The 22,477-nt window shown below is 46.4% G+C and overlaps 1 protein-coding gene across 50 annotated transcripts in view; it reads left to right on the forward strand.

Annotated features, from left to right (window-relative positions):
- Positions 1 to 22,477, forward strand: part of MYT1L (myelin transcription factor 1 like) — a 565,076-nt gene that overhangs the window by 170,793 nt on the left and 371,806 nt on the right. For all 50 annotated transcript variants that reach the window (XM_017964578.4, XM_078350034.1, XM_017964584.4 and 47 more), the window contains exon 3: positions 1,886 to 2,002. The gene's annotated coding sequence lies outside the window, so the exon portion shown is untranslated. The remainder of the gene's footprint in view (positions 1 to 1,885; positions 2,003 to 22,477) is intronic.

Consider the following 22,477-nt stretch of genomic DNA (forward strand, 5'->3'; position numbering starts at 1 on the left):
TTTAAACTTTTAGCCCAGCCCTGCTATCATCAGATACAGAACCTGAATTTCAGAGAGTTTTATTCACTCAACAAATGTCCACACCAAGATTGGCTGTGATGGGGCCTTGCTCACCCAGCAGTAATGACAGTTCATACAATCAATAACACTTGATGAAAAGAATAGTTATATTTTTAAATCGTATTATTTCAACATGAATAATGTCGAGTTTATATGCTAGTTGCCTTCGTATAATCTTACTGAGGAAGTAGGTACCCAGTTCAAAAAGTTAAAATAGAGGAGGCCACACTGCAGTGAGAATCCAGTGAGTGCACATTCGTCTTCATCAAACTCTGTGTTATCTGGGAGGGGCTCTGCACAGGTGCTCTCGCGTCTGACTCTGCCTCACAGGAGGAGGGGCTGAATTCTGAGCATTAATGATCAGACTGCAAACCTGAGGAAGAAGAAGGTGGTGTTTGTCAGGGGTGAGTGCTCCTGAATCTACATGATTCGTAGATGATTTCAAGGTGGTATATCTGATACAAAAATGTTTCGGGGGGCATTTGCCTGACGAAGAAAATGTGAGAATCCCCCCACATTTATACTACGTGGATGTTGAGAAAAAGTCATAGAACACACAATTGTCATCAGAGATTTTCCAGCGCCGATGGCTGTACACCTCTCTAAATAAAACCCCAAATTATAACGTATACTAAAAGCTAAGTACATTTTTACGTGTTACAAAACAGCTCCGAACTCATGACTGCCGACTTTGTGGCAAAACACGCACACTAACTCTCATTCAAGTTTTGAACCTTGATTTTTCAGGTTCAAAATCAATTTTAGAACCTTTCTAGTTCCATGTATCTATTTTGGAATTACTTTGTCCTCTATGCGTTTGTTTTAGTAAATTCTTATTAGGGGAAATAATAATATTGTTGCCGTTGCGTTTTACCGCTGCCTTTGCGTTTCTGAGGAAACCTTGTGTTATCGCGTTTCAAGTCCTCCTTGCTGAGACTCTGGCTATCGTCTTTATCACAGGCAGGACGTACAGTATCTGTGAGAGGATTTATGGTAATGCCGCTGCATCCCGCTGATCATAAACAGCACGGGGAGTCCCTGAGGGTCTCTTCGTTCTTCCCACACACTTCTCGGAGGCACATTAGCACTCGTCTGTATTGCCATAGACACACTTTATGAGCCTCTCGGAATTTGGAGGTTTGCACCAGGACAATGGCTTCCCTGACTCAGGCATCACCCTCTCGCTTTCTGATTCTCTAGCTTATTGTTTTGTTAATAAAACAAATTCTGCCTTTGATAGTAGACTTCGAGATAATATAGGTATTTCCTCTTCAAATGAGAAGAGTCGATGGCTTCTAATACTGAGATAAAACTGCAGAAAAACTTGATGGTTAATAATTTCTACATTTGCATTAACGAAGGTAATTTCTTCTGTTATAGTAAGAAAAAATTGAGCTGACATTTGGAAAGGGCCTTGTCATTAGGAAACTGTATTTTCATATGAATGAAATTCCATTATTTCCAAAAATCGTTCTCCCTTATTAAATTGTTTTCCAATGACATCCAAGTGTTGAAGAAGGCAGTGGTCTAAGAAATGGGCCGGTAACGGGTCATCCTAAGGATTAAGTGCATTTGGCTTTACCTTCAAACCTAGCCATGTATTTGAAATTGTTCAATATCTTAGATTTCAAAGTAAATTAACTAAATGTTTAAAAAGTACTTCTCCTTAGCCATCATTAGAGTTTATAACACGGTTTCCGAGTAGAATTATTTACACATCTTCTCAAGGTGCAGTGACCTATCTTGAAATGTGGCTGTTGTGAGTCTCGCAGCACGGGGCACGTACCTTCCTCACGGTGTTCTGCGTTGTCGCTCTCTCCTTTAGAAAATGAACTCAGAGGAGAATTGGTGAATTCCTATCCAGTGGGCATCTTGAAACCCTGGTCGACGGCGGAAGAGCATCAGGCCCCGAGATCACCCACCCAGCGCAGACGGAGTGCAGGTACCTCTGCCCGGCCCGGGGCTCCAGGACTGCTGCAGGCAGCCCCTCCTCTGGCGCTTGTCCCATTTGCTGCTTTGAGTAAATACTGTCATCTTAGCTGCCTGGCGCTTCACAGCTTCCGGGAGGCAGTTAAAGTTGCAGTGCGCATCCTCTCCAAAGAGACAATTGGTGCCAAAAAGAGCCCTTTGCAGTTAAATTAGATGAGGCATAGCTCATTCTCACTGCTGAAGTTATATAGGGCAGGGATGATGTGAGGATCCTCGTGGGTGCTGAGAGGATGCCTCGGGGTGGCCAGTGGGAGGGAATGATGCCCATGACCCTCACATGGAAATGGTTCGTGTGGAATCATTGCATGCAGCGGCTACACTTGCAGCGGAAGGAACTGGTTGGTAAAACGTGGGATCGGATTTGGAGGGCTGGGGTTGGATGCGGTTGGCACACACCCAGTGGCTGCTACCTCACAGCACATATTTTTAGGGCTGGAGGTGGGCAAGACTGAAACACGGACCAAATCTCAGGCCCTGCAAAGTCTCTGGTTCTGAATGAGTGAATGGAACGGAAACTCTGGTATTCTCTTCTCAATACTCACATTTAGAAGTACTTTTATGTATGTTACTCAGATAGAGAAAAGGAGAAAATTCTGGTAAAAATGGTAATTTCTCAGCATGCTCTATAAGGAAAGCTGTGGCGCGTTTTAAGGTTCACTGTGCAGTTGTGATTTATTTGTCTGCCGACTGCCCCATTTGCCTGTCTGATAATGGAACTACTTACCACTACACGGAAATTAGAGGCTGGGATTGTCTTCCATATGCTGCAAGCTTGTGGAAGAGCTTTATGAACTGTGGTAATAGGTCACAGTTGTTCTAATTATTTTCTCGTCTCTACCCTATTCATTTCCCCTGAAGAAACTCACTGCACTCATTGGTTTGGTTTGGGGAAGGCATTATGTTTAATCGTACATTTCCCTGAGGTTAAAAAAAACAACAAAAAACAAAAGAATCTATTCACACTGAGTGTTCGTGAATTCTTGGCTTCAGAAGCAGTTAAAGTTTCTGAACTGTAGGTGTTTTGTACATCTAGGCTGCCTTATTTTATCTCATCTCATTGAATTTTAGTAGTAAGTTAAGGACGTTGAATGAAATATTTTGTAAGGGTGTAATGTCTACATGTGGCTTTACTGAATTGACATTCTGGCATTGAGTTAGATGCTCACATTTAAATGAGGATATTCAATGTGTTTGATAGAAAGCATTCAAATACAAATATCACCAGGAACTAAATGAAGCAACAAGGAAAAAGAGTGCACTTTTTTGGGTTTTGAAAGAAACACCCATGTTTATACTTGGCTTTCAGTCAGGTTCTTGGCTGAGACATTCCCTTTGATTTTGAGAGGTGTCCATTTTCGGAACGGGAGAGCAAATTGGACTTAGCAGGGAAAAAAGAGATCTCAAGGTTCTAGCAGCCAAAATCCTGTCCGGCTTTGCCCTGGAGTCTGTCATCCTTAGGGGAGTGTCTGCCGGGATCCCTCCAGCCAGGCCCTGCGTAAGCAGACCTTTCTGGTGTAAGACGAGCCTGTCACCCAAAGATCTGCGGGGCCTGCAGATCCAGTTCGATGATAATAAGAGCAGAATGCACAAGCTCATTTCACGTGGGTCTTTCCATTCAGTCCTCACTCTCTTCATTCTGTCCTCATCAGTCCTCACCAATCATGTCCACTTGCAGGGCATGTGGTAACAGTACATAGAGGCCACGCTGACAGGCACACACTGTGGAGGATGCGGGCATAGAGTCTCTTATTTCCAGAATTTTTTATCCATGTTCTCATTTTTTAAAGATTAGTATTTGACTCTCAGGGGATGGTCAATATCCAGTTTCTGTATGTATGCCATAAATACTTTAGTAAATGGGTGACAGATGAAATATGTATAAAACAGTACATTGAAATACATAGATTTAGCATTATAAAATGGGGATACGTTGCTATATTAATGAGACTATGTCTTCACATAATAAGCTATAAAATGACAATTTGTACATCATTGTGTTGCGTAGACCTGGTGGGCCAACACTTTTTGTAGAACCAGATAATATTTTAGACTTCGTGGAAGGAGTGGTCTCTGTGCACTGCTCACCACTGCCATGCTGTCTGAAATGAGCCACAGGCAACAGTGAGCAATTGGCGTGGCCGTCTGCCAATAAAAGTTTATTTGCAGTATTAGCAGAGAACAGACTTGGCCAGTGGGCTTGAGTTCATCAACCCATGGTGAAGGCCTAAGCTCTCAGTTCTGAAATAGCCACAGTCACTTCTGGAAGAGAGGTGGCCGCTTACTCCTCCCTGGGTGAGCAGACCCTTGCAAACTAGCACGGCAGTCTGAAGTTACCGTCCACAGACCTGCTGCTCGCAGGCAAGCCCTTTGCTGATGCCTGGGCAGGTACCCAGCGTGAGCCAGCAGAAGCTTCCACAGAGTCTGAAAGAAGGGTGAAGACAGCAAGGTTGTCACCTCTGTGGAGATTGGGGCAGAATTCAAGAGACTCCTAAGATTTCAAGAAGAGAAAATGTTTCCAGTGCGTTTGTGGCTGTATCACCCTGTCTGACTAGAAATATCCTGAAAACTGTGTGGGATGTGACACCACACTAAATCCACTCGGAAGGGGTATTTCCACGCCTGGATACAGGGGGAGTTCTGTCTGTAAAACCGCACATATGCCGAAAGAAACGTCTTCCTGGAAGGGTGAGTGAGGCCAGTCAGCAGTCTGTGGGGCAGAGCCGAACGTGGCCACTTGACAGGGCCAGACCACACAACCGAGTGAGGTGGGATTCCATTCAGCCTGTTTTCCCCCATACCCTCTGCAAATACAAGACAAAAACATAAACACGTGAATTTTAAAAAAACAGAACGTGGAGAATAAAACACCAACCACAAAAGAGAGCAATTTCCAGTTGCAGGGGACAGGACACCACCAGCTTGATAAAAAGGTGAATGTTGGAAAAGATCTTAATAATGCCATCAATCTTTTTAAAGCCTCCTTACAAACATAAGGAGCCTCAGACTTTGAAAAATCATATTTAGGATGTGAATCTGTATCATACGTCATTTAGCCGAAACAGAGTATTAGCTGACATTTTCCACAGAGAGAACTTGATAGAATCAGTGTGTCTTTAAGATGGTAATCAGGCTGGGCGCAGTGGCTCACGCCTGTAATCCCAGCACTTTGGGAGGCCGAGGCGGGTGGATCACGAGGTCAAGAGATCGAGACCATCCTGGTCAACATGGTGAAACCCCGTCTCTACTAAAAATACAAAAAATTAGCTGAGCATGGTGGTGCGTGCCTATAGTCCCAGCTACTCAGGAGGCTGAGGCGGGAGAATTGCCTGAACCCAGGAGGCAGAAGTTGAGGTGAGCCGAGATGGCGCCATTGCACTCCAGCCTGGGTAACAAGAGCAAAACTCTGTCTCAAAAAAAAAACAAAAAAACAAAAAAGCAAACAAAAAAAGACGGTAATCTACATGGTAATACATTATTACAGAATAAGTCAAAAGCGGTGATGGAGAGAGAAGCGGCAGAAACACAGGCTGCAGGGTGCGCTCCTACCGCACAGCCCAACCAGCTCCAAGAGGAAAGGTCTGCTACGCTCAGGAACCGTTCAGAGTCCAGCAGAAATTTCCTAAAAGTTATAGGATATCAGCCTAGAGAACAAACCCTAATTCTTCCCGAGCATCTGCAGAGAAGTCACCCAGCTCCTTGAGCCCGAGCCTGTCTCACCGTCAGTAAAATGGCCATAAGAATTTCTTCTTCACAGAACTGTTGCAGGATTCCATGTCGTGTCTGAAACACTGGATTCCGTCCTTGAGACACAGAAGATGTTTTAGAATTTCCCAGAGCTGTGTGGCTTTTGAAACGAGATGTGGACAGAATTACCCGGTTCCCCTCCAGATGGCAGCTGCCCAAGTGAAGACCTCACCAACTGTGTCACCTTCTCCAGGGCCTTGGGGCTGAGCATTAGAAAGGTTCGGGGTGGGTCTGGCCTCCATTATTTCTTGGAAGTAAGAAGTCCTGGAGAAAGGAGAGTCGCTCTCAGGTAGCAGAGGCACAACCAAGCTGATTCCGGCTCTGGAGTCAGACATGCTCAGGGCTGACCACACTCCACGCCAGCGTCTTTTATCCAAAGCCCCCCGGGTGGTCGGAAGTGGCTGGAGAACCTGGGGCCCTGAGTGTGGCTTGTTTGTGCTCCTGGCTCTCAGCATGTCGCTTGCTATGTCTACTGTGTGGACACCTCAAAATCATCAGTCTCAGCATGGATGAGTCCATTATCTTCTCGGGTAAAGCCTTGTTTTTATTGGCTCATCATTTAGAACCTGCAGTAAGTGTTATGAATTGCAAAAGTAGATCTAGAACTTTCTGCCTGCACGCCAACACACCTAATGAGCGCTTTTAACTGAAGGTCAAAGTAGTAGGAGGCTATGACTAGGCGCTTGACTTCCTAGCGTGCTCACGTACTGCTCTTTTCAACGAAATACAGTGCACACCTTCATCACGCGACCTTCCATCGTTTCACTGCACACCCCTCTGACCTGGAGCCTCTGGGATGCCCATGCTCCCTCTTCCCGTGGGGCCCACACTGTTCTGCAAAGTTGCTCATAGGTCCACATGCGCCTCACGAGTCTACACACGGCAATCCCACTCACGTGGTCACCTGCTTATCTGAGTTCCTCATTCGCTGTTGTTTGTGGGTGCAAGTGAAGGGATGGAACTTAGCCCATATCTAAACGAAGTAAATGCCGACTTTTCAAGATAAAATGCATTGTTATGTGAATTATTTCAAATGTCCCATCCATACACCAGAATATATTCTTTTGTGCATTTACATAACATGTAATGTTTTAGAATTTCCCAGACTATGGGAACTATGACATATGATGTCAACTATGACATGAGATGTTATATAAAAACGGAATCAGAGAATTCTGCAGGAAAGCTGTGCTTGCAGAGCCATTTAGTAAGGGTGGGGGCACAACGACAACCACAACAGAACACCAAGAGAAGGAGCCGCAGAGCCATGAGGACGGCGCTACCTGAAGGGGAGAAGCTGGGTGTTCCTAGAGAAGGAATGGGGGGCTAGAGAGTCTCCTCCCTGGCTGGCTCCAAGGACACCTTCTGACTTAGTCAAGGACAGTTCAGATGTGGGACCAGCATCAGGAAAGGCCAGAGGTTTGGGAGCAGGACACCGGAGGGAAGGCAGGGTGGGCATGGTGGGTTTAGGTTAAGCTCTGTAGCTGGTGAGAGTCCATGGGTGAGTTTAGGCAGAGGAGACAGGGTCTGATTTTCCAGAATGGAGTGTGGATTGGAGGAGCTAATGCCAGTGCCTGGGGGCAGGGGGGCTGTGGACAGAGTCCAGGAGAAGTTGTTGAGGGTCTCCAGGAGGACAGGGTATTTGGTTTGAAGATGAAGGTATGTGTGATGGGCTTACAGTCAGCAACGCTGTGCAGATCAAGGTGGGATTCGGACATCGTCATGCCCAGCAGGGAGGAAGAGAGCGAAGGCTTCACAGTGCAGCTTGGAAAACATCAACACATTTTACACTGAACCCCTCAAATCCTGGGGTTTTCATCTGTAAAATAGCGGGGATGTTTCTCACGTCATAGGGTTGTTGAGGATTCCATAAAGCAGTGGTTGAAAAGCCTGCAGTGCAGAGGCTGGCAGGTAAGTGCCGGCCCTTTAAACCCTGGTTGCCCTCATCATTATTCAGAAAGAACCCAAGGCACAGTTGCTTCACCATAAAAGAGGAGGCAGATGCGATCTGATTTACACCCGTGTTATGCTTTATGTATTCAAATCAAAGTGCCTTCACTTCCTATGCGGCTATGTGGGAAATGAAGAGGCACTCTGAACCCATGCAGAAGAGAAGCAAAACTGTGACTTCACACACACACACACACACACACACACACACACACACACTTGCTTGTATTTGCATAAAAAAACAAGACGGACAGACAAAGTAACTAAAAGAGATGTTTGTATGTGGGGTTAATATAGGAAAAGCAGGTTGAGAGGGAAGTGTTTTCATTGTTCTTGTTCATTCTTTTATTCATTTGTTTCTTTACTTTTGAATAATGTAAATGTATCTCATATTCAAAAAATAAAGTTTAAAAGAAAAGGGAAGAGTGCTTTCAAATAAGTAATCTGATGTATCCTCACCGGCCCTTTGTTTTAGGTAGAAAGGGATTATTCACGCACTTTTACAAATGGGGAGGCTGAGGATCCATAGCTTACTTAACGTGATCAAGGTGACAGGCAGTGATTGGCAGCTCTGGATTTGAATTCTGACTGTGAAACCCGTGCACTGCCACCCTTTCCCCTCATAATACACAGTCACGCTGGAGGATTCTTCCTCGATGTTTACTGCTAACGTAGAGACAGGTTACTCAGTCTAAATGTTTGGAATCAGAGAAGAGTGACAACAGATAAACAAAATGAAACAAAATGGCCGATGGTGGGGGGCGCTGGGAGGCAGGGTGCAGGAGGGTGTGCAAAGAGACTTCCTGTTCAACGAGGACTCACGGAGTGACCATCAGTTTCTAACTGTAGGAGGGAGAAAGGGACTGGAGAGAAGGAAGGAGGGAAGGAGGAAAAGAGGGAGGCAGGCTACATGATTAAGAAAGGAAATAAGGAGATGGGGAAGGAAATACATAGAAGAAGAGGGAGAAGTTCTCCTCTCAGATTCTCTGGTTGACGGCGTATGCCTGATAAACACTAGTACCTTTTAATAGCTTTACGTTTCCCCATAGCTCACATAGTATTTCATGTATGCTCTCCTTTCTAAACTTACCTAATTTAAAACTTGCTTTACAAAGTATAAAATAGAAAATTTTATTATTATTTACTTATTCAATAATGAAGGTCAGAATCTCAAAATTATTTTTATAAGGTATTTTTGAATACAACTTCCAAGAAGTCGCTATGAGGTAACAAAGTGAGAAAAGCAGTGATTGCAGAAGAAATCCTTTAGAATAATAAAGGAAAACATGATTTCATGTCTTAGTTATGTTTATACATTGAAACAGCTATAAAGAACATATGGACAATTGGGGAAATGTGAATATTCCCAACATTTTATGTTTTATGATATGACTTACCTAATATTAACTTTTCTGTTGAAGTTACACATGGATTATACGGGAGAAGGTTTTTTTCTTAGAAGGTAAATGTTGACATATTTAGGTGTGAGCTTGCCACAATGCCTGTGAGGTTCAGGAAAATGTGTGTGTGGCGCGTGGATGTCTGTGTGCACCTGTGTGTGTGTGTGTGTGTGTGTGTGGCATGTAGATGTCTGTGTGCACCTGTGTGTGTGTGTCTGTGTGGCATGTGGATGTCTGTGTGCACCTGTGTGTGTTTGTGAGTGTGTGTAGTGTGTGGATGTCTGTGTGTACCTGTGTGTGTGTCTGTGTGTGTGGGGGGTGTGTGGATGTCTGTGTGCACCTATGTGTGTGTGTCTGTGTGACTGTGTGGCATGTGGATGTCTGTGTGCACCTGTGTGTGTGTTTGTGTGAGTATGTGAGGCATGTGGATGTCTGTGTGCACCTGTGTGTGTGTCTGTGTGTGTGTGGCATGTGGATGTGTGCACCTGTGTGTGTCTGTGTGTGTGTGTGGCGTGTGGATGTCTGTGTGCACCTGTGTGTGTGTGTATGTGTGGTGTGTGGATGTCTGTGTGCACCTGTGTGCGTGTGTCTGTGTGAGTATGTGTGGCATGTGGATGTCTGTGTGCACCTGTGTGTGTGTGTGTCTGAGTATGTGTGGCGTGTGGATGTCTGTGTGCACCTGTGTGTGTGTGTATGTGTGGCGTGTGGATGTCTGTCTGCACCTGTGTGTGTGTATCTGTGTGTGTGTGTGGCATGTGGATGTCTGTGTGCACCTGTGTGTGTGTCTGTGTATGTGTGGCATGTCGATGTCTGTGTGCACCTGTGTGTGTGTGTCTGTGTGGCGTGTGGATGTCTGTGTGCACCTGTGTGTGTGTCTGTGTGTGTGTGTGTATGGTGTGTGGATGTCTGTATGCACCTGTGTGTGTGTGTGTGTGTGTGGCGTGTGGATGTCTGTGTGCACCTGTGTGTGTGTATGAGTGTGTGTGTGTGTGTGTGTGTGTGTGGTGTGTGGATGTCCATGTGTGTGTGTGGCTCGTGTGGATGTCTCTTTGTGTGTGTCTATGGTGTGTGGATATGTGCATCTGTATGTGTGTGTATGTGCATGTGTGAGTGGTGTGTGGATGTCTGTGTGCACCTGTGTGTGCGTATGTGGCATGTGGACATGTGTGTGTGTGTGTGCGCGCGCGGCACGTGCGGATGTCTCTTTGTGTGTGTGTATGGCATGTGGATGTGTGCACCTGTATATGTGTGTGTGTATGTGTTGTGAGTAAATGTCTGCGTGTGTGTGTGTGTGTGTGCGTGTGGCATGTGGATGTCTGTGTCCACCTGTGTGTGACTCTGTGTGTGTGTGTAATTGGTTTGTGTACCCCACCTCTCCTTGGTGTCTAATATCAACAAAATTACAAGGTAACCTTACTGCATCCATTGTCTTAGAGACATATTTTAAACTGTCAGAGGTAGATCTTACAACTCGAAATCTCCTTTCCAACTTAAGGAAAGACAAACTGCCTTTGGCTGGGGAATCCTGTGAGCTCCACTTCTGGTGCCCCAGGAGAGCCCACGCAGGTCCCCCTTCCAGCAGAGGCTCATCCGGAAAAGCAGCTGGTCAGCCTCGACTGCCCCTTATTTCCAGGCTGGGAGGAAAGAGTCATAGCAAATGGAGAGTTTTCTAAGCCAGAGTGTTTGTTGGTGAAGCTGCAGGTGAACGTTGAGTGCCGTTCTTTCCCCCATCACGGTGCATTTACGCATTTTGTGTCCTCCTCATGAAAATAAAGTGTCTAACAGGATGCTCAGCTGGAAACTTGTAGGCAAGGAATGCACCTGTAAAGGCAAGGGATACGGGGAGGCTCTGTCATTGAGCGACAGTGTGCGTGTATGCGCTTCTGAAAACCATGCTGCTGATGGCACGTGTCCTTCTTTCACATGCCCTGAAAGCACTTTGCAGAACGTCAAAAGTTTATGCAGATGGTATTTCTTCTAATTCATTCTTACACAGAAAATAAAAAGGATAGTTGGTCAACTGGCTATCTGGGGTGGCTACTCTGGGTGAGGCATTGTGCTTGGTCTTGAAAAGTAACCAAACAACAGGAGCCCGTGTTGAAACCCACCTCGGATACTGGAAGTCAGAGGTTTGGGAAACTCGGTCAGCTTGGACCCACCCTGATTGAGCAGCAAAAAGGTGTCTCGATGCCCACATATGTTGCTGAGAGTCGTGCAAGCCGCCCTCATCCAAAGAGGATGCATAACATGCCGCGTTAGGTACCGACAGAATGAAATTCAAACGGCAGCAGGAAGGGAAAAGTTCCCGGAGAATCTTTAAAAGACCTAAAGGAGTTAAACCACAGGAAGGAAGAAATGAAGAAAGGGATAGAGGGGGAGAGTGCAAAAGACACATCATATGGGCATAACTATAAGAAAAAAACAAGATGGAAGACGAAATCCAAATGCCTGTTCACCTACATGACCTGGGGCACTCCAGGAGCTTCACTATCAAAAAGAGCTAAATTACATACACTATTTTTGTTCAATATCCATGAGAAATTAAATTTATATAAATTATTTGTATTCTTTTAAGTTATAAAAATATCTGGATTGCTCTACAGGATGATCTTGAGATCATTTTTTGCTACATGAAACATGCATCAGTAAGAATGATGAAGTAAAAAAGTTATTTCTCTCAATGAAAAAGAGAAGCAAGAACTTTGCTGTTTTCTGATAGACATAAGATGTATACCCGGTCCCGTTGCGCCTTTGCCATGGACCAGTGACAGTTTCCCAGACATGCTGAGGCAAAGACTCCTCTCAGAACTTGCCACACCGCAGGAGGCCAAAGTCCTTTTGTCGGTGTTTTGCTTCTTATTTAATTGCAACTAGTGTCAGGCGACATAAATTCTATTTCATTGACAAATCTTCAGAATTTATCAATGAAATAGAATTTATGTCGGCTGTCACTAGTTAGGCGACATAAATAAATAAATTCTATTTCATTGATAAATCTCCAGAATGCCTTGTCACAGATTTGCAACTGACGGTTTGCTCTTACAGAAAATACGAGTAAGTACGAGTGAGGCAGGAAGGATAAGAGTTGGCATCTTAGCTAACGGGGTGGCAATGAAGGCCCCATCTCAGGTCTCGAATGGAGATCAGAGCTCCACGCAGAGAGAAAAGCAAGGTTGGGGTTCTGATGGACGTGGTCCCAGGACCATTGTTTGAACAACACTCATTTAGGGTCGGGTGGTCCTGCTGGTAGCTTCAGAAGCAGGTATGCTTGGTGGGGTTTATGCTGAGGATGGACCCGCTTAGCCAAGTTCTATTTTCTGTGGTCTACCTGGAGCTCTGCTTTCCATTCGAGACCTAACGGGGTGGTCATGAAGACCCCCATTACTACTTTTATAAGTGCTCACAGTGAATTGATTTGCTACCTTTCCAACGTCATGGGGTTACAAATCAAAGGGCCACGGGGTGGCAAATCAAGTTACTGCGAGCACTGATGAAAGCGAAAGTGTGAACAGCCACCAGAGAGCAAAAGAACACTTCCGACCCCCGTAAACGTGGCCAGGATCTGAACTAGTCGGAATAGACTAGGCTGTTTAAAATGTGATTTCAGAAATGAACTCAGAAAGCAGGGCCCTGATGAGGTCATTGTTTGCTCATGTCACAACTTAACGCCAGCTGGGCAGACCCTTCAGTGTGTGGCTCTTCCCTGTGGAATCAGAGCCTTCCAGAAATTAGTGGGGCCATGAAATCCCTGCAGGATGCTTCAGGCCAGGCCACAGTGTTCCCTTAGTCAGAGTCAGATCCGGACCCCGATCCACTGCCCAGGAAACTGGGAGGTACAGGCGTCCTGTGTGTCCAGGAAGAGGGGCGATATGGACGTGAGCAGAGCCTCAGCCCCACCGCCCTCCCAGGGGTGGAGGGCTCAGCTGCTGTGGACCGAGGGCACCACCTGCATTCCCACCCCAGCTCTTTCTCTGTGAACCACGGGCACCATCTGCATTCCCACCCAACCCACTTTCCATGTTCTAACTTGGTTCTGTGGCTAATATCATCTGGTGCCCCATGTGGGTCTGCCTTCAGGGAGGACTCTGGTGAGCTTGCCCGTCCGAGCTGAGCTTGGGGGGGTCCAAATTCATTTGCATTTCCTGCAGAGATGAGCGGACTGACTTCTTGCCAGAAACACTGGTCTGTGAAATTGGAGCCTGGCTGAGCAAGTCTATCCCACCAAGTGCACCTGCTTCTGAAACTACTGGGAGGATCAGCTGGCTCCAAGCCAGTGTTTGAAGAACAGTTCTGGGACCACTTCCGTTAGAACCCCCAAACTCGCTTTTTGTTCTTCATGGAACTCTGGTCTCCATTCAAGACATAAGGTAGCAGAATTTCTAGTGTAGGGCCGAGATATACGGGAGGGATGCCAGGGGTGGGGGATTGGGGAGGGATAACATAAGGAGAATTACCTAATGTAGATGATGGGGGGATGGGTGCAGCAAACCACCATGGCACGCGTACACCTGTGTAACGAACCTGCACATTCTGCACATGTATCCGACATTAAAGTATAATTTTTTTAAAAAAAGAAACAGAAAAAAATAGTACAGAAAAAATGTTAATACATACCCCACAAATGCATATGTACATTAAAGCAGAGCTCCTACCCTAAGTGACAGTGTGTTCACTGAGCTGATATGCCCACCTCTGAGGCTCCTGGGAGCTGTCATCCACAGCACTGTCCTGCTCTGTTGCCACATGCCCAGGGAGCCAGGTTCTTTGTCTTTATTGTTTCATTTCATTTTTTTTTTTTTTTTGAGACAGAGTTTTGCTTTTGTTACCCAGGCTGGAGTGCAATGGCGCGATCTTGGCTCACTGCAACCTCCGCCTCCTGGGTTCAGGCAATTCTCCTGCCTCAGCCTCCTGAGTAGCTGGGACTACAGGCACGCACCGCCATGCCCAGCATTTTTAGTAGAGACGGGGTTTCACCATGTTGACCAGGATGGTCTCGACCTCTCGACCTTGTGATCCACCCGCCTCGGACTCCCACAGTGCTGGGATTACAGGAGTGAGCCACCGCGCCCGGCCCTGTTTCATTTAATTTTATCAACTGAGCCCTGGCAAATATAATGGCACATGCTTCTCGTTTCAAGTTATTGTTGTTATTTTTTACTTCTTACCATTTTACAACAAAAGGATTCAAATAGGCACAAGTGGGGCTGAGCCCCCAGGTACATCCTCAAGCTCCCACAGTGGCCATGCTTATTTCATTGACACCCAACCCTTCTTCCACATGCAGGCATGGGTCACTCTGAAGCAAATCCAAGTGAGTATGTAATTTCAGCTAGAAGTAATTTAGCATAAATTCCTAAAAATAATAGTTCTTTTTGTAAAAACATAATCACCCATCAAACCTTACAAAAAGGTCTTAATGTTATCAAATATCCAAGCAGGGTTCACACTTCCAGTGCGGTCTCACACATGTATTAATACGGTTTGGTTGGCTTTTGTTTGTTTGCTTTTTGAGACAGATTCTTTCTCTGTCACCAGGCTGGAGTGCAGTGGCACGATCTTGCCTCACTGCAACCTCTGCCTCCCAGGTTAAAGCTATTCTCATACCTCAGCCTCCCAAGTAGCGGGGACTACAGGCATGTGCCACCATACCTGGCTAATTTTTATATATTTTTTTTAAGTAGAGACAGAATTTCGCCATGTTGGCCAGGAGGGTCTCAAATTCCTGACCTCAAATGATCCACCTGCCTTGGCTTCCCAAAGTGCTGGGATTACACACGTGAGCCACCACTCCTGGCCCAGTTTGTTTGTTTCTGAATTGGAATCTAAATAAGATCCACCATGGCATCTCACCGATGTGTGTGTTGAATCCCCTTTTTCAGGTACAAACCTGAAAGTTTTCCCTCCTTTTCCTCCCTGCCTTACCTCTTGTGAATAAGCTGAGCAGACAGCCCCCCAGTCCATGTTTTCCTGAGGTCAGTTCTTTGGTTCCATTTAACAGGTTCCTTGGGCCTCTGAGTCTCCCGCGTGCTGGCGCTAGTGCAGACGCCTAAGCCACAGCTCTGATCTTGTAGCATCCTCCAGAGGAGGTGGCGTGTGGCGTCTGGTCGCCTCCCATTCTGAGGCCTGAACTCTGGCAGGTGGGGACCCATGATGCTGAGGTCGTCAGCCTGACCAACCTATTAGGAAGTCTCCCCTCAACCTTCTCACCTCATGGCTTTAGAGCCAATATGCCCAAGGCCTGAATCCACCATTTCTCCAGGGTTACAAGGGATAGCCTGTTATTCTTTGTTTATTACTGGGAGGACTTCTCTACAGAAAACATTCCCTCATCAACCATTTGGTTTCTGGTTGATGCAGAAACCAAATTACTTTGATTTTTCCTGTTGTGCAAAAATCAAAGTAAATGTTTTTCTTACTTTACCGCTTTTTCAAATGATAGTATTTTTTTCTTCCAATGAGAAATAGCAACATTAAAATGTGAACAGACATGTGCTGAAGCAAAAGTGTGGTATCTCCTGGGGTTTTGCTTTTGTCTGCAACGCCTACGTGGGCTTTCTGTGCACATGCTCCTCATGATGACGAAAGTGAGAACCAACAGTGCCGAAGGACCCTGTGAGGTCGATACTATGATCACCCTCGTCTGCCGATGGGGAAACTGAGGCACAGGGAGACGTGGGTTTCCTATCCCCCACGCCACACAGCTGTTACGTGACAGGCCTGGGTGCTCTGGCAGAAGAATGTCCCATCTGGAGCTGCAGCCCAGCATCTAAGCACTTGAGGCTTCTGAATTCATGCAGGGCCTACTGCGTGTTTATGAGGGTTAGTGAGAGAAAGAAGAAAAGGCAGCAAACGAGGAAACCTCCCAAGGAAATGCAAGCTATCAACAATTTGATATGAAGGTGCCAGATGAGGTAATAGCACAGGGCTTTTCCAGGTCATCTGCTTGGTTAACTGGGCTGAAAGTTGCCAAGGGCTTTAATGGTCAGAAGTTGCACATGGCCTTCCTGTCCTTTGAAGCGATGTTTAATTCTCCAGGGGCATCCAGGGGGACCCACGCCCACTCGCTAAGGCAGCTCCCAGGCTGGCACTGGCTGTCTCCTCGTTGGCAATCTCAACACAATCCTGTGGGTGAAGAGGGTGCTGGCCCGAAGGCGACATGCACTCAGCAGCAGGTGCTCCCCAGCATCTGGGGGTGGGGAAGGAAAGCCAGGCGAGAGCCTATGCCACACCTGGTGTGTGTTAATTAAGGGAGTTTCCAGAGCTTTTGGTTGAGCCCCTCTCACCTCCATTTAATGCACATCTGTGCACCTAATTAAAACACACATGTGCAGTGTAGGAGAGGGTCTATTTAGCATCACCACCTAAGAGTTTTGAGGCTCCCGAAGGGACCATAAATACCGAACCCTTGACCCCATTTCCAAGTCAGAGACTCCCATGTGGACTCAATAAGGGTTGCTGGGTTCGCTCCCTCCCTTCTTCCGGTAGCACTGACTAAAAAGCAGGTCCGTCATCATCACCCTGATAGCCTCCCCGCTTCACCAAGTATTCTCCTAGGAGTCTCAGGAGCTCTCAGGTGTCCCCGTGCCAGCCGATTGCTGCGGCGACCTGCATGTAGTGGATGTGAGGCGTGGGCAGGTGGAAAGCTGCCAGGATGCAGTGAGTTTTTCTAGATGTTCCATTAGACTCTCTACACATGCTACACATGTGCTGTAACACCGATCCTGAGACAAGGCACACACCTAGGTGCCCTGTAGGTAAGCGTGCATATGGCACGAGGCCCTGGAGCCCTTTGGCAGCGAATACCAACATCCCCCACCCCATGCAGCCCTTCCCTGGAGCAGAGGCTCTGGGTCAGCCTGTTGGTGAAAGACACATGTCATCATGGACCATTGCCTCTGCTTGTCTTATTCTCCATGTTGATATCAAGGTCTTTATGTCCAATTTCAAGTGTGTGTGTGTGCGCGCGCGCACGAATGCTTGCACATCCGTATGTGCCAGTGTGTTCATACATGTCCACCTATGCACACGTGTGTGTGTGGGGGCATGCAGTGGGAGGAGAGAGGGGAGAAGACCCAGGACTGAATAAAGAGCCACATGCTGTCATGAATTGCATTTTGACCCAGGACAGTGACCAGCCCTAGCTGAAGGTTTCTGCTTTTAGTCTCTGAAGTGCAGAGAAGAAAGGAGTGATCTCATGGTACATGCCTGTGACAGGCCCCTTAGGCTTTGTCAGGCGCAGCCCAGGAATGACAGCCTGGAACATGCAAATTGCTGCCGAGGTGACTGCATGCCAAACACACGCTTCACACTCCCCGGGAGTCTGCCAAACCTTTACTTGCAGACTTTTTTCTAGGAAACAATGGCAGGGAATCAGAGAAGTTCTTTTTTCTTCTTCTTTAAAAAAAAAAAAATCTGCGTAGCGAGGGCCAAGGCCTGTATGAAGTTGGTCTAACTGATACTGCTTCAGAACCCGCTGACTGCCCATGCCATGTGGTCAGGGGTGTCTGCACATGGCCCCTGGCTTGCAGGGTTAGGCAATTGTGGAAAACGGTAGAGAAAATGAGGCTTGAACCCATCTATAAGGTAAACTGAGTCTCCAGAAGGAACGTTGATGAAGAAAAGAGTGGGAAGGGCAGGAGGACTAGGAAAAGAGAAAGGAGCCAGGAGAGAAGCTCCCTGCAGGGCCCAGGCACAGCCTCGATCTGCACTCTCGCTGCTGCTAGGCCTCCGTGAGTCTGCTTCTGTGGACCCATTGTCTGCTATGAAAGTTTAGGGACATGATGTTGGATCTACCCTTTGAGAGATGTTGACTGCTACACCCAAAAGCCCCAAGACCTGCCAATGTGATGCAGTCTCAGCATGGAGAAGTATTTCTATAGCAACAGACATTTTCCTTTAAAACTAAATGCGAACACAGCAAACCATGCCTATTCTACAAAAGAAGCAGATGAATGCATAGGGAGGGAAACAGTGGCAGTTTTGCTTCAGGGGAGGGTCCAGGAGGCGTGCCTCCGTGTCTCATCTCCTGCCTTTCCTCACATGCTCAGCACGGGGATCATCTGCCTTTCTCACTGGCCTCTGAGATCCCCAAGAACAAAGATAGAAAGATAGTACAAATCACTGCACTCTGTGAAAATGGTAGTGACCATTGAACCTGAACTCATGCCAGCTCCCTCTCACCTCTGCTTTTCCCCTGAAAGTAACAGAAAAATCTCCAGCATAATAAAATGTTATTAAGTCATTATTTTACAAAAGTCTAGTCCACAGACATATTAAGTTTGCTTAATTACTTGGTAAAATTATGAAGTGCCTGATATGTCCTTGTTAAACTAATGAAGCAAAGTTATGAGAAATAATGATGCCTTGTATCTATATATACCATTTTCACAGTGCTTTCACATAGATTATACAATTTCATTATGTTTTAAAGGCTGAGGTAAAACTTAAAAACAAAACTAGTAATTATTCTTACAATTTTAGATAGTGGGTTCGCTGATCCACTTCATTGTTTCATTTTATATAAATGTACTCTGTGTTTCTAAATGAGTCATAAGTCATTCAAACTGATATCACCAGCATTTCAGCAGGACATATATTTTGCCAAACCCGTTGTAACGTGATCAAAACTCCATTGTATTAAAATGGACTTGAATGAAATGTTGGGATTGTCCCCCAAATTGATGGAAACAGATGGAAAACGAAAAGTTTTTTCTTTCTTTCTTTTTATTTATTTATTCATTTATTTGAGACATGGTCTTGCTCTATCGCCCAGGCTGGAGGGCAGTGGTGCGATCTCAGCTCACTATAGCCTCCACCTTCTGGGTTCAAGTGATTCTCCTCCCTCAGCCTCCCGAGTAGCTGGGATTACAGGCTCACACCACCATGCCCAGTTACTTTTCTGTATTTTTATAGAGACTGGGTTTCACTGTGCTGGCCAGGCTGTCTTGACCTCCTGACCCTGTGATCCGCCTGCCTTGGCTTCCCAAAGTGCTGGGATTACAGGTGTGAGCCACTGCGTCTGGCCTAACAGTTTTGTTTCTTAAAGAAACCTTGACAGGGTCCAATTAAAACCTGTATGTTTTACCTCAGTCTCCCTCAAGACCCCCCAATGATCCCGCTGCCTCAGCAGAGCTCTGCAATGGCCGCTTTGCTCTGTTCCCAGGATGAAAGCTGTTGCTCAGCACTGAGAGGGTCCCCTCTTGTGATGCCAGGCGTCCGTGGGGCCCTGGAGGCCATTGCCCCGATACCATGAGTCTGAGGTTCAGCAGAGAGTGCTGCCTCCTTCCATCCCCATCCTTTGCCAACGTAAGCATAGGTATAAAAACAGAAGGCCAGCGTTCTCCTCTGGTAAGGGCAAAGACACGTTAATGGCATCAATGAATTGAGCACAATAAACATCTAATCCAGATTTAATTTTTAAACTGGACTTTTTCACATTTGCTTATGAGAAAGGAATAAGCTGAGATTCAGTAAACGCATTTTACATCACGTGGCCAGTCAGTGCCTTGTGCTCTCCTGCCATTTGAGGACGCAGCTGGCGGCTCCGTCAACTCTAAGACTGCGCTCTCTGTTCTCCCTGTTGGCGGCCGCAACCTGTGCTACTGTTCAATATAGTTTCAGCTCCTAGAAGAACCTGACTCCTCGGCAGCCTTGCCTTGAGGTTGGAACTCAACGTGGAAGAGGTCACCGGAAGATAAATAGGTTTTCGATAGTCCACGAGCTCTAATGCAGCCTCCTCCTAGCACTGCTTCCCAGTCGGGCTATTCCACCTTTCAGTTTTTTTACAATATTAATAGGTTTTAACACGTACTTTATAAACTCACGTTATACTAGGAAGAACACATTTAAGGTACTAATAGCCTTTTGGGATTTATTGATGCACCTGCATACCTGTCTGTTCTGCAGCAGAGTGCGTAGTGATTTTCTGTAGATACTCAGTGATCCCTGTGAAGACGCTAGAATGAGATCCCATCCCCTTTTCAGATGTGACGGAGTGGGGCCTAGCGAGCTGGGTCATAGGGTTGGAGCTGCACGCACAGCAAATCGTGGAACATGGTTTTGTACGTCCAGATGCCTGGAACCAGCCCTCATGACAGGAGTAAACAGTGATATGGATGGCTCTGTGGTGAAGGATGATGTGGAAATTTAAAAAGTTGGTGTCAGAGGTTCCAGAGTCCTCCATGAGCATGTCCAGCCTCCTCCCGGCATGGTGGGTGTAGCGATGCCTTGGGTCATCAGCAGAAAGTAACCTTCTGTCTGGGCATCCTGCTTAGCAAGCAATAAAGCTTGTGAACTGAAGGTAATATATAGCAGTGGAGAGACTGAGGGTTTTAGATTCAGCAAAACCTGGGTTCAAACCTTGACTCCAGGACACACTGGTTAGAACAAGTTTGACTTCCTGTATAAGGGTTGTGCTGAGAACAGATGAGATGACATACATCGTACTAATAGACCCCCAGGAAATTATGGGTATTAAAAGAAAAATATTGTCATCTCACATGGCTTATATTAAAAACTAAGATTTCAGGAAGATGGTCGGCTCCTGCCTTAAGGTCGGGAAAGGCAGAGACAGTGCGCCAGCTTCCCCGAGTCCCACCTGGCTACCCGGGAGCCACTTTGTTTGCTTTAGCTATTTGGCGATTACAACACAGAAGGGTTTGAATTTACCAATTCTAAATACTCGGTCCAAGACTTTTAGGAGAAAAGTTTTTCTCTGGTAACCACTATGAAGTTGATGTTTTTAAATTTACTGATTATGAAAATTCAGTCTAACACTTTTAGAAGGAAAGTTTTTCTGTGGTAACGCCTATGGATTTAACTCTAGCATTTTTTAAAAAACATTTACGTTCAGGAGCACGTGTGCAGGTTTGTTACAGACGTGAACTCGTGTCATGGGGGTTTGTCGTACAGATTATTTCATCACCCAGGCACGAAGTCCAGCAGCAATTATTTTTCCTGCTCCTCTCCGTCCTATTACCCTCCACCCTCAGGAAGGCCTCAGTGTCCTTTGTTCCCCTCTGTGTGTCCGCGTATTATCATCATGCAAGTCCCACTTATACATGAGAACATGCGTTATTCGGTTTTCTGTTCCTCATTAGTTTGCTAAGGATAATGGCCTCCAGCTCCATCCAAGTTTCTGCAAAGAACATGAACTCATTCTTTTTTATGGCTGCATAGTATTCCATGGTGTATCTGTACCACATTTCCTTGATCCCGTCTACCATTGATGGGCATTTAGGTTGATTCTGTGTTTCTGCTATTGTGAATAGTGCAGTAGTGAACAGACTCTAGAATCTGTTCTTTAGGCATTCAGTCAATGCCTCATTAATTTTAGGTGTCACCACAGGTTCGTTTTAAGTTTCCTAGCTATTGAGTTAACAAATCTTCATCATCTAGCTAGCATGTAGGTAAAGTGGCCCACACAACAGGTGTGGAGAGGGTTTCAAACCCTGGGACTAAGAAACCTATGAGTTAGGAAGGTTTCTTTTTCCTCCCCCGTCTTGTTAGGCATCAGCTCTCCCAGTGCAAACAGGAAAGCAGAGCAGGGATGTGAACCTCAGGTGGAAGAGTCACCAATCTTCAAAACTACCACTGAGCCCCTTAGGAAGACAAAACATTCACAGCCAAACAAGGCTCCAGAGTTAGCCCTCGGGCAGCACTGCCCGCCACCCAGCCCAGAGGCCCTCTCCCATCTCTTCGGCACTTGCCCTCCCGTCTGGCCCTGTCCCTCCTGGCACTGTTCCGCCAGCACCCTCCTGGGCACACTTCTCAGCACCTCTAACATGCTGCACCCGGGGCTTCCTCCGTGTTCCCCCGCTCCGCCCCCTTCCCCGCCCCTTCGTTCTCCCTTCAACTGCCCAGACAGCAGCTGCTGGTGAGCCCCCCGTGCTCTCTCATGGAAGCCCACTCTGTGTCTTCCTTTCAGCTCTCCACACCAGCCTCCTGTCAGCCAGCTTGCTGGAATGCAGACTCAATATAAACCGAACTCACTAGCATCACCAGCTGAGTTTCTAATTTCCAAATCCAGTCGGTATTTTAAAATTGATTTTGATGGGCTTCCAAACCACACCTGACACCATCGATTCCTTAGCAAATATTTTCCTCTTCCTCACTTTCCAGCCCCTGCCTTCCTCCTCTCCCCACATCAGCCCCTGCACCCCCACCAGTGATTCTCATCCGGCCTCAAGTCTAAACGACCGCCTGCGTGTGCGGACAGGGACTCTAGCCTAGTACCCCCAGCTCTGACTGGGCAAAGCCCCCCAGGTGGTATCTGTTTCCCCACATCTTAAGGCTGATATTCCTGAGACATCTCAAATGCAGCACCTGAGCCTGGC

Source organism: Callithrix jacchus, chromosome 14, assembly GCF_049354715.1.
Source record: "Callithrix jacchus isolate 240 chromosome 14, calJac240_pri, whole genome shotgun sequence".
NCBI lineage: Eukaryota > Metazoa > Chordata > Mammalia > Primates > Cebidae > Callithrix > Callithrix jacchus.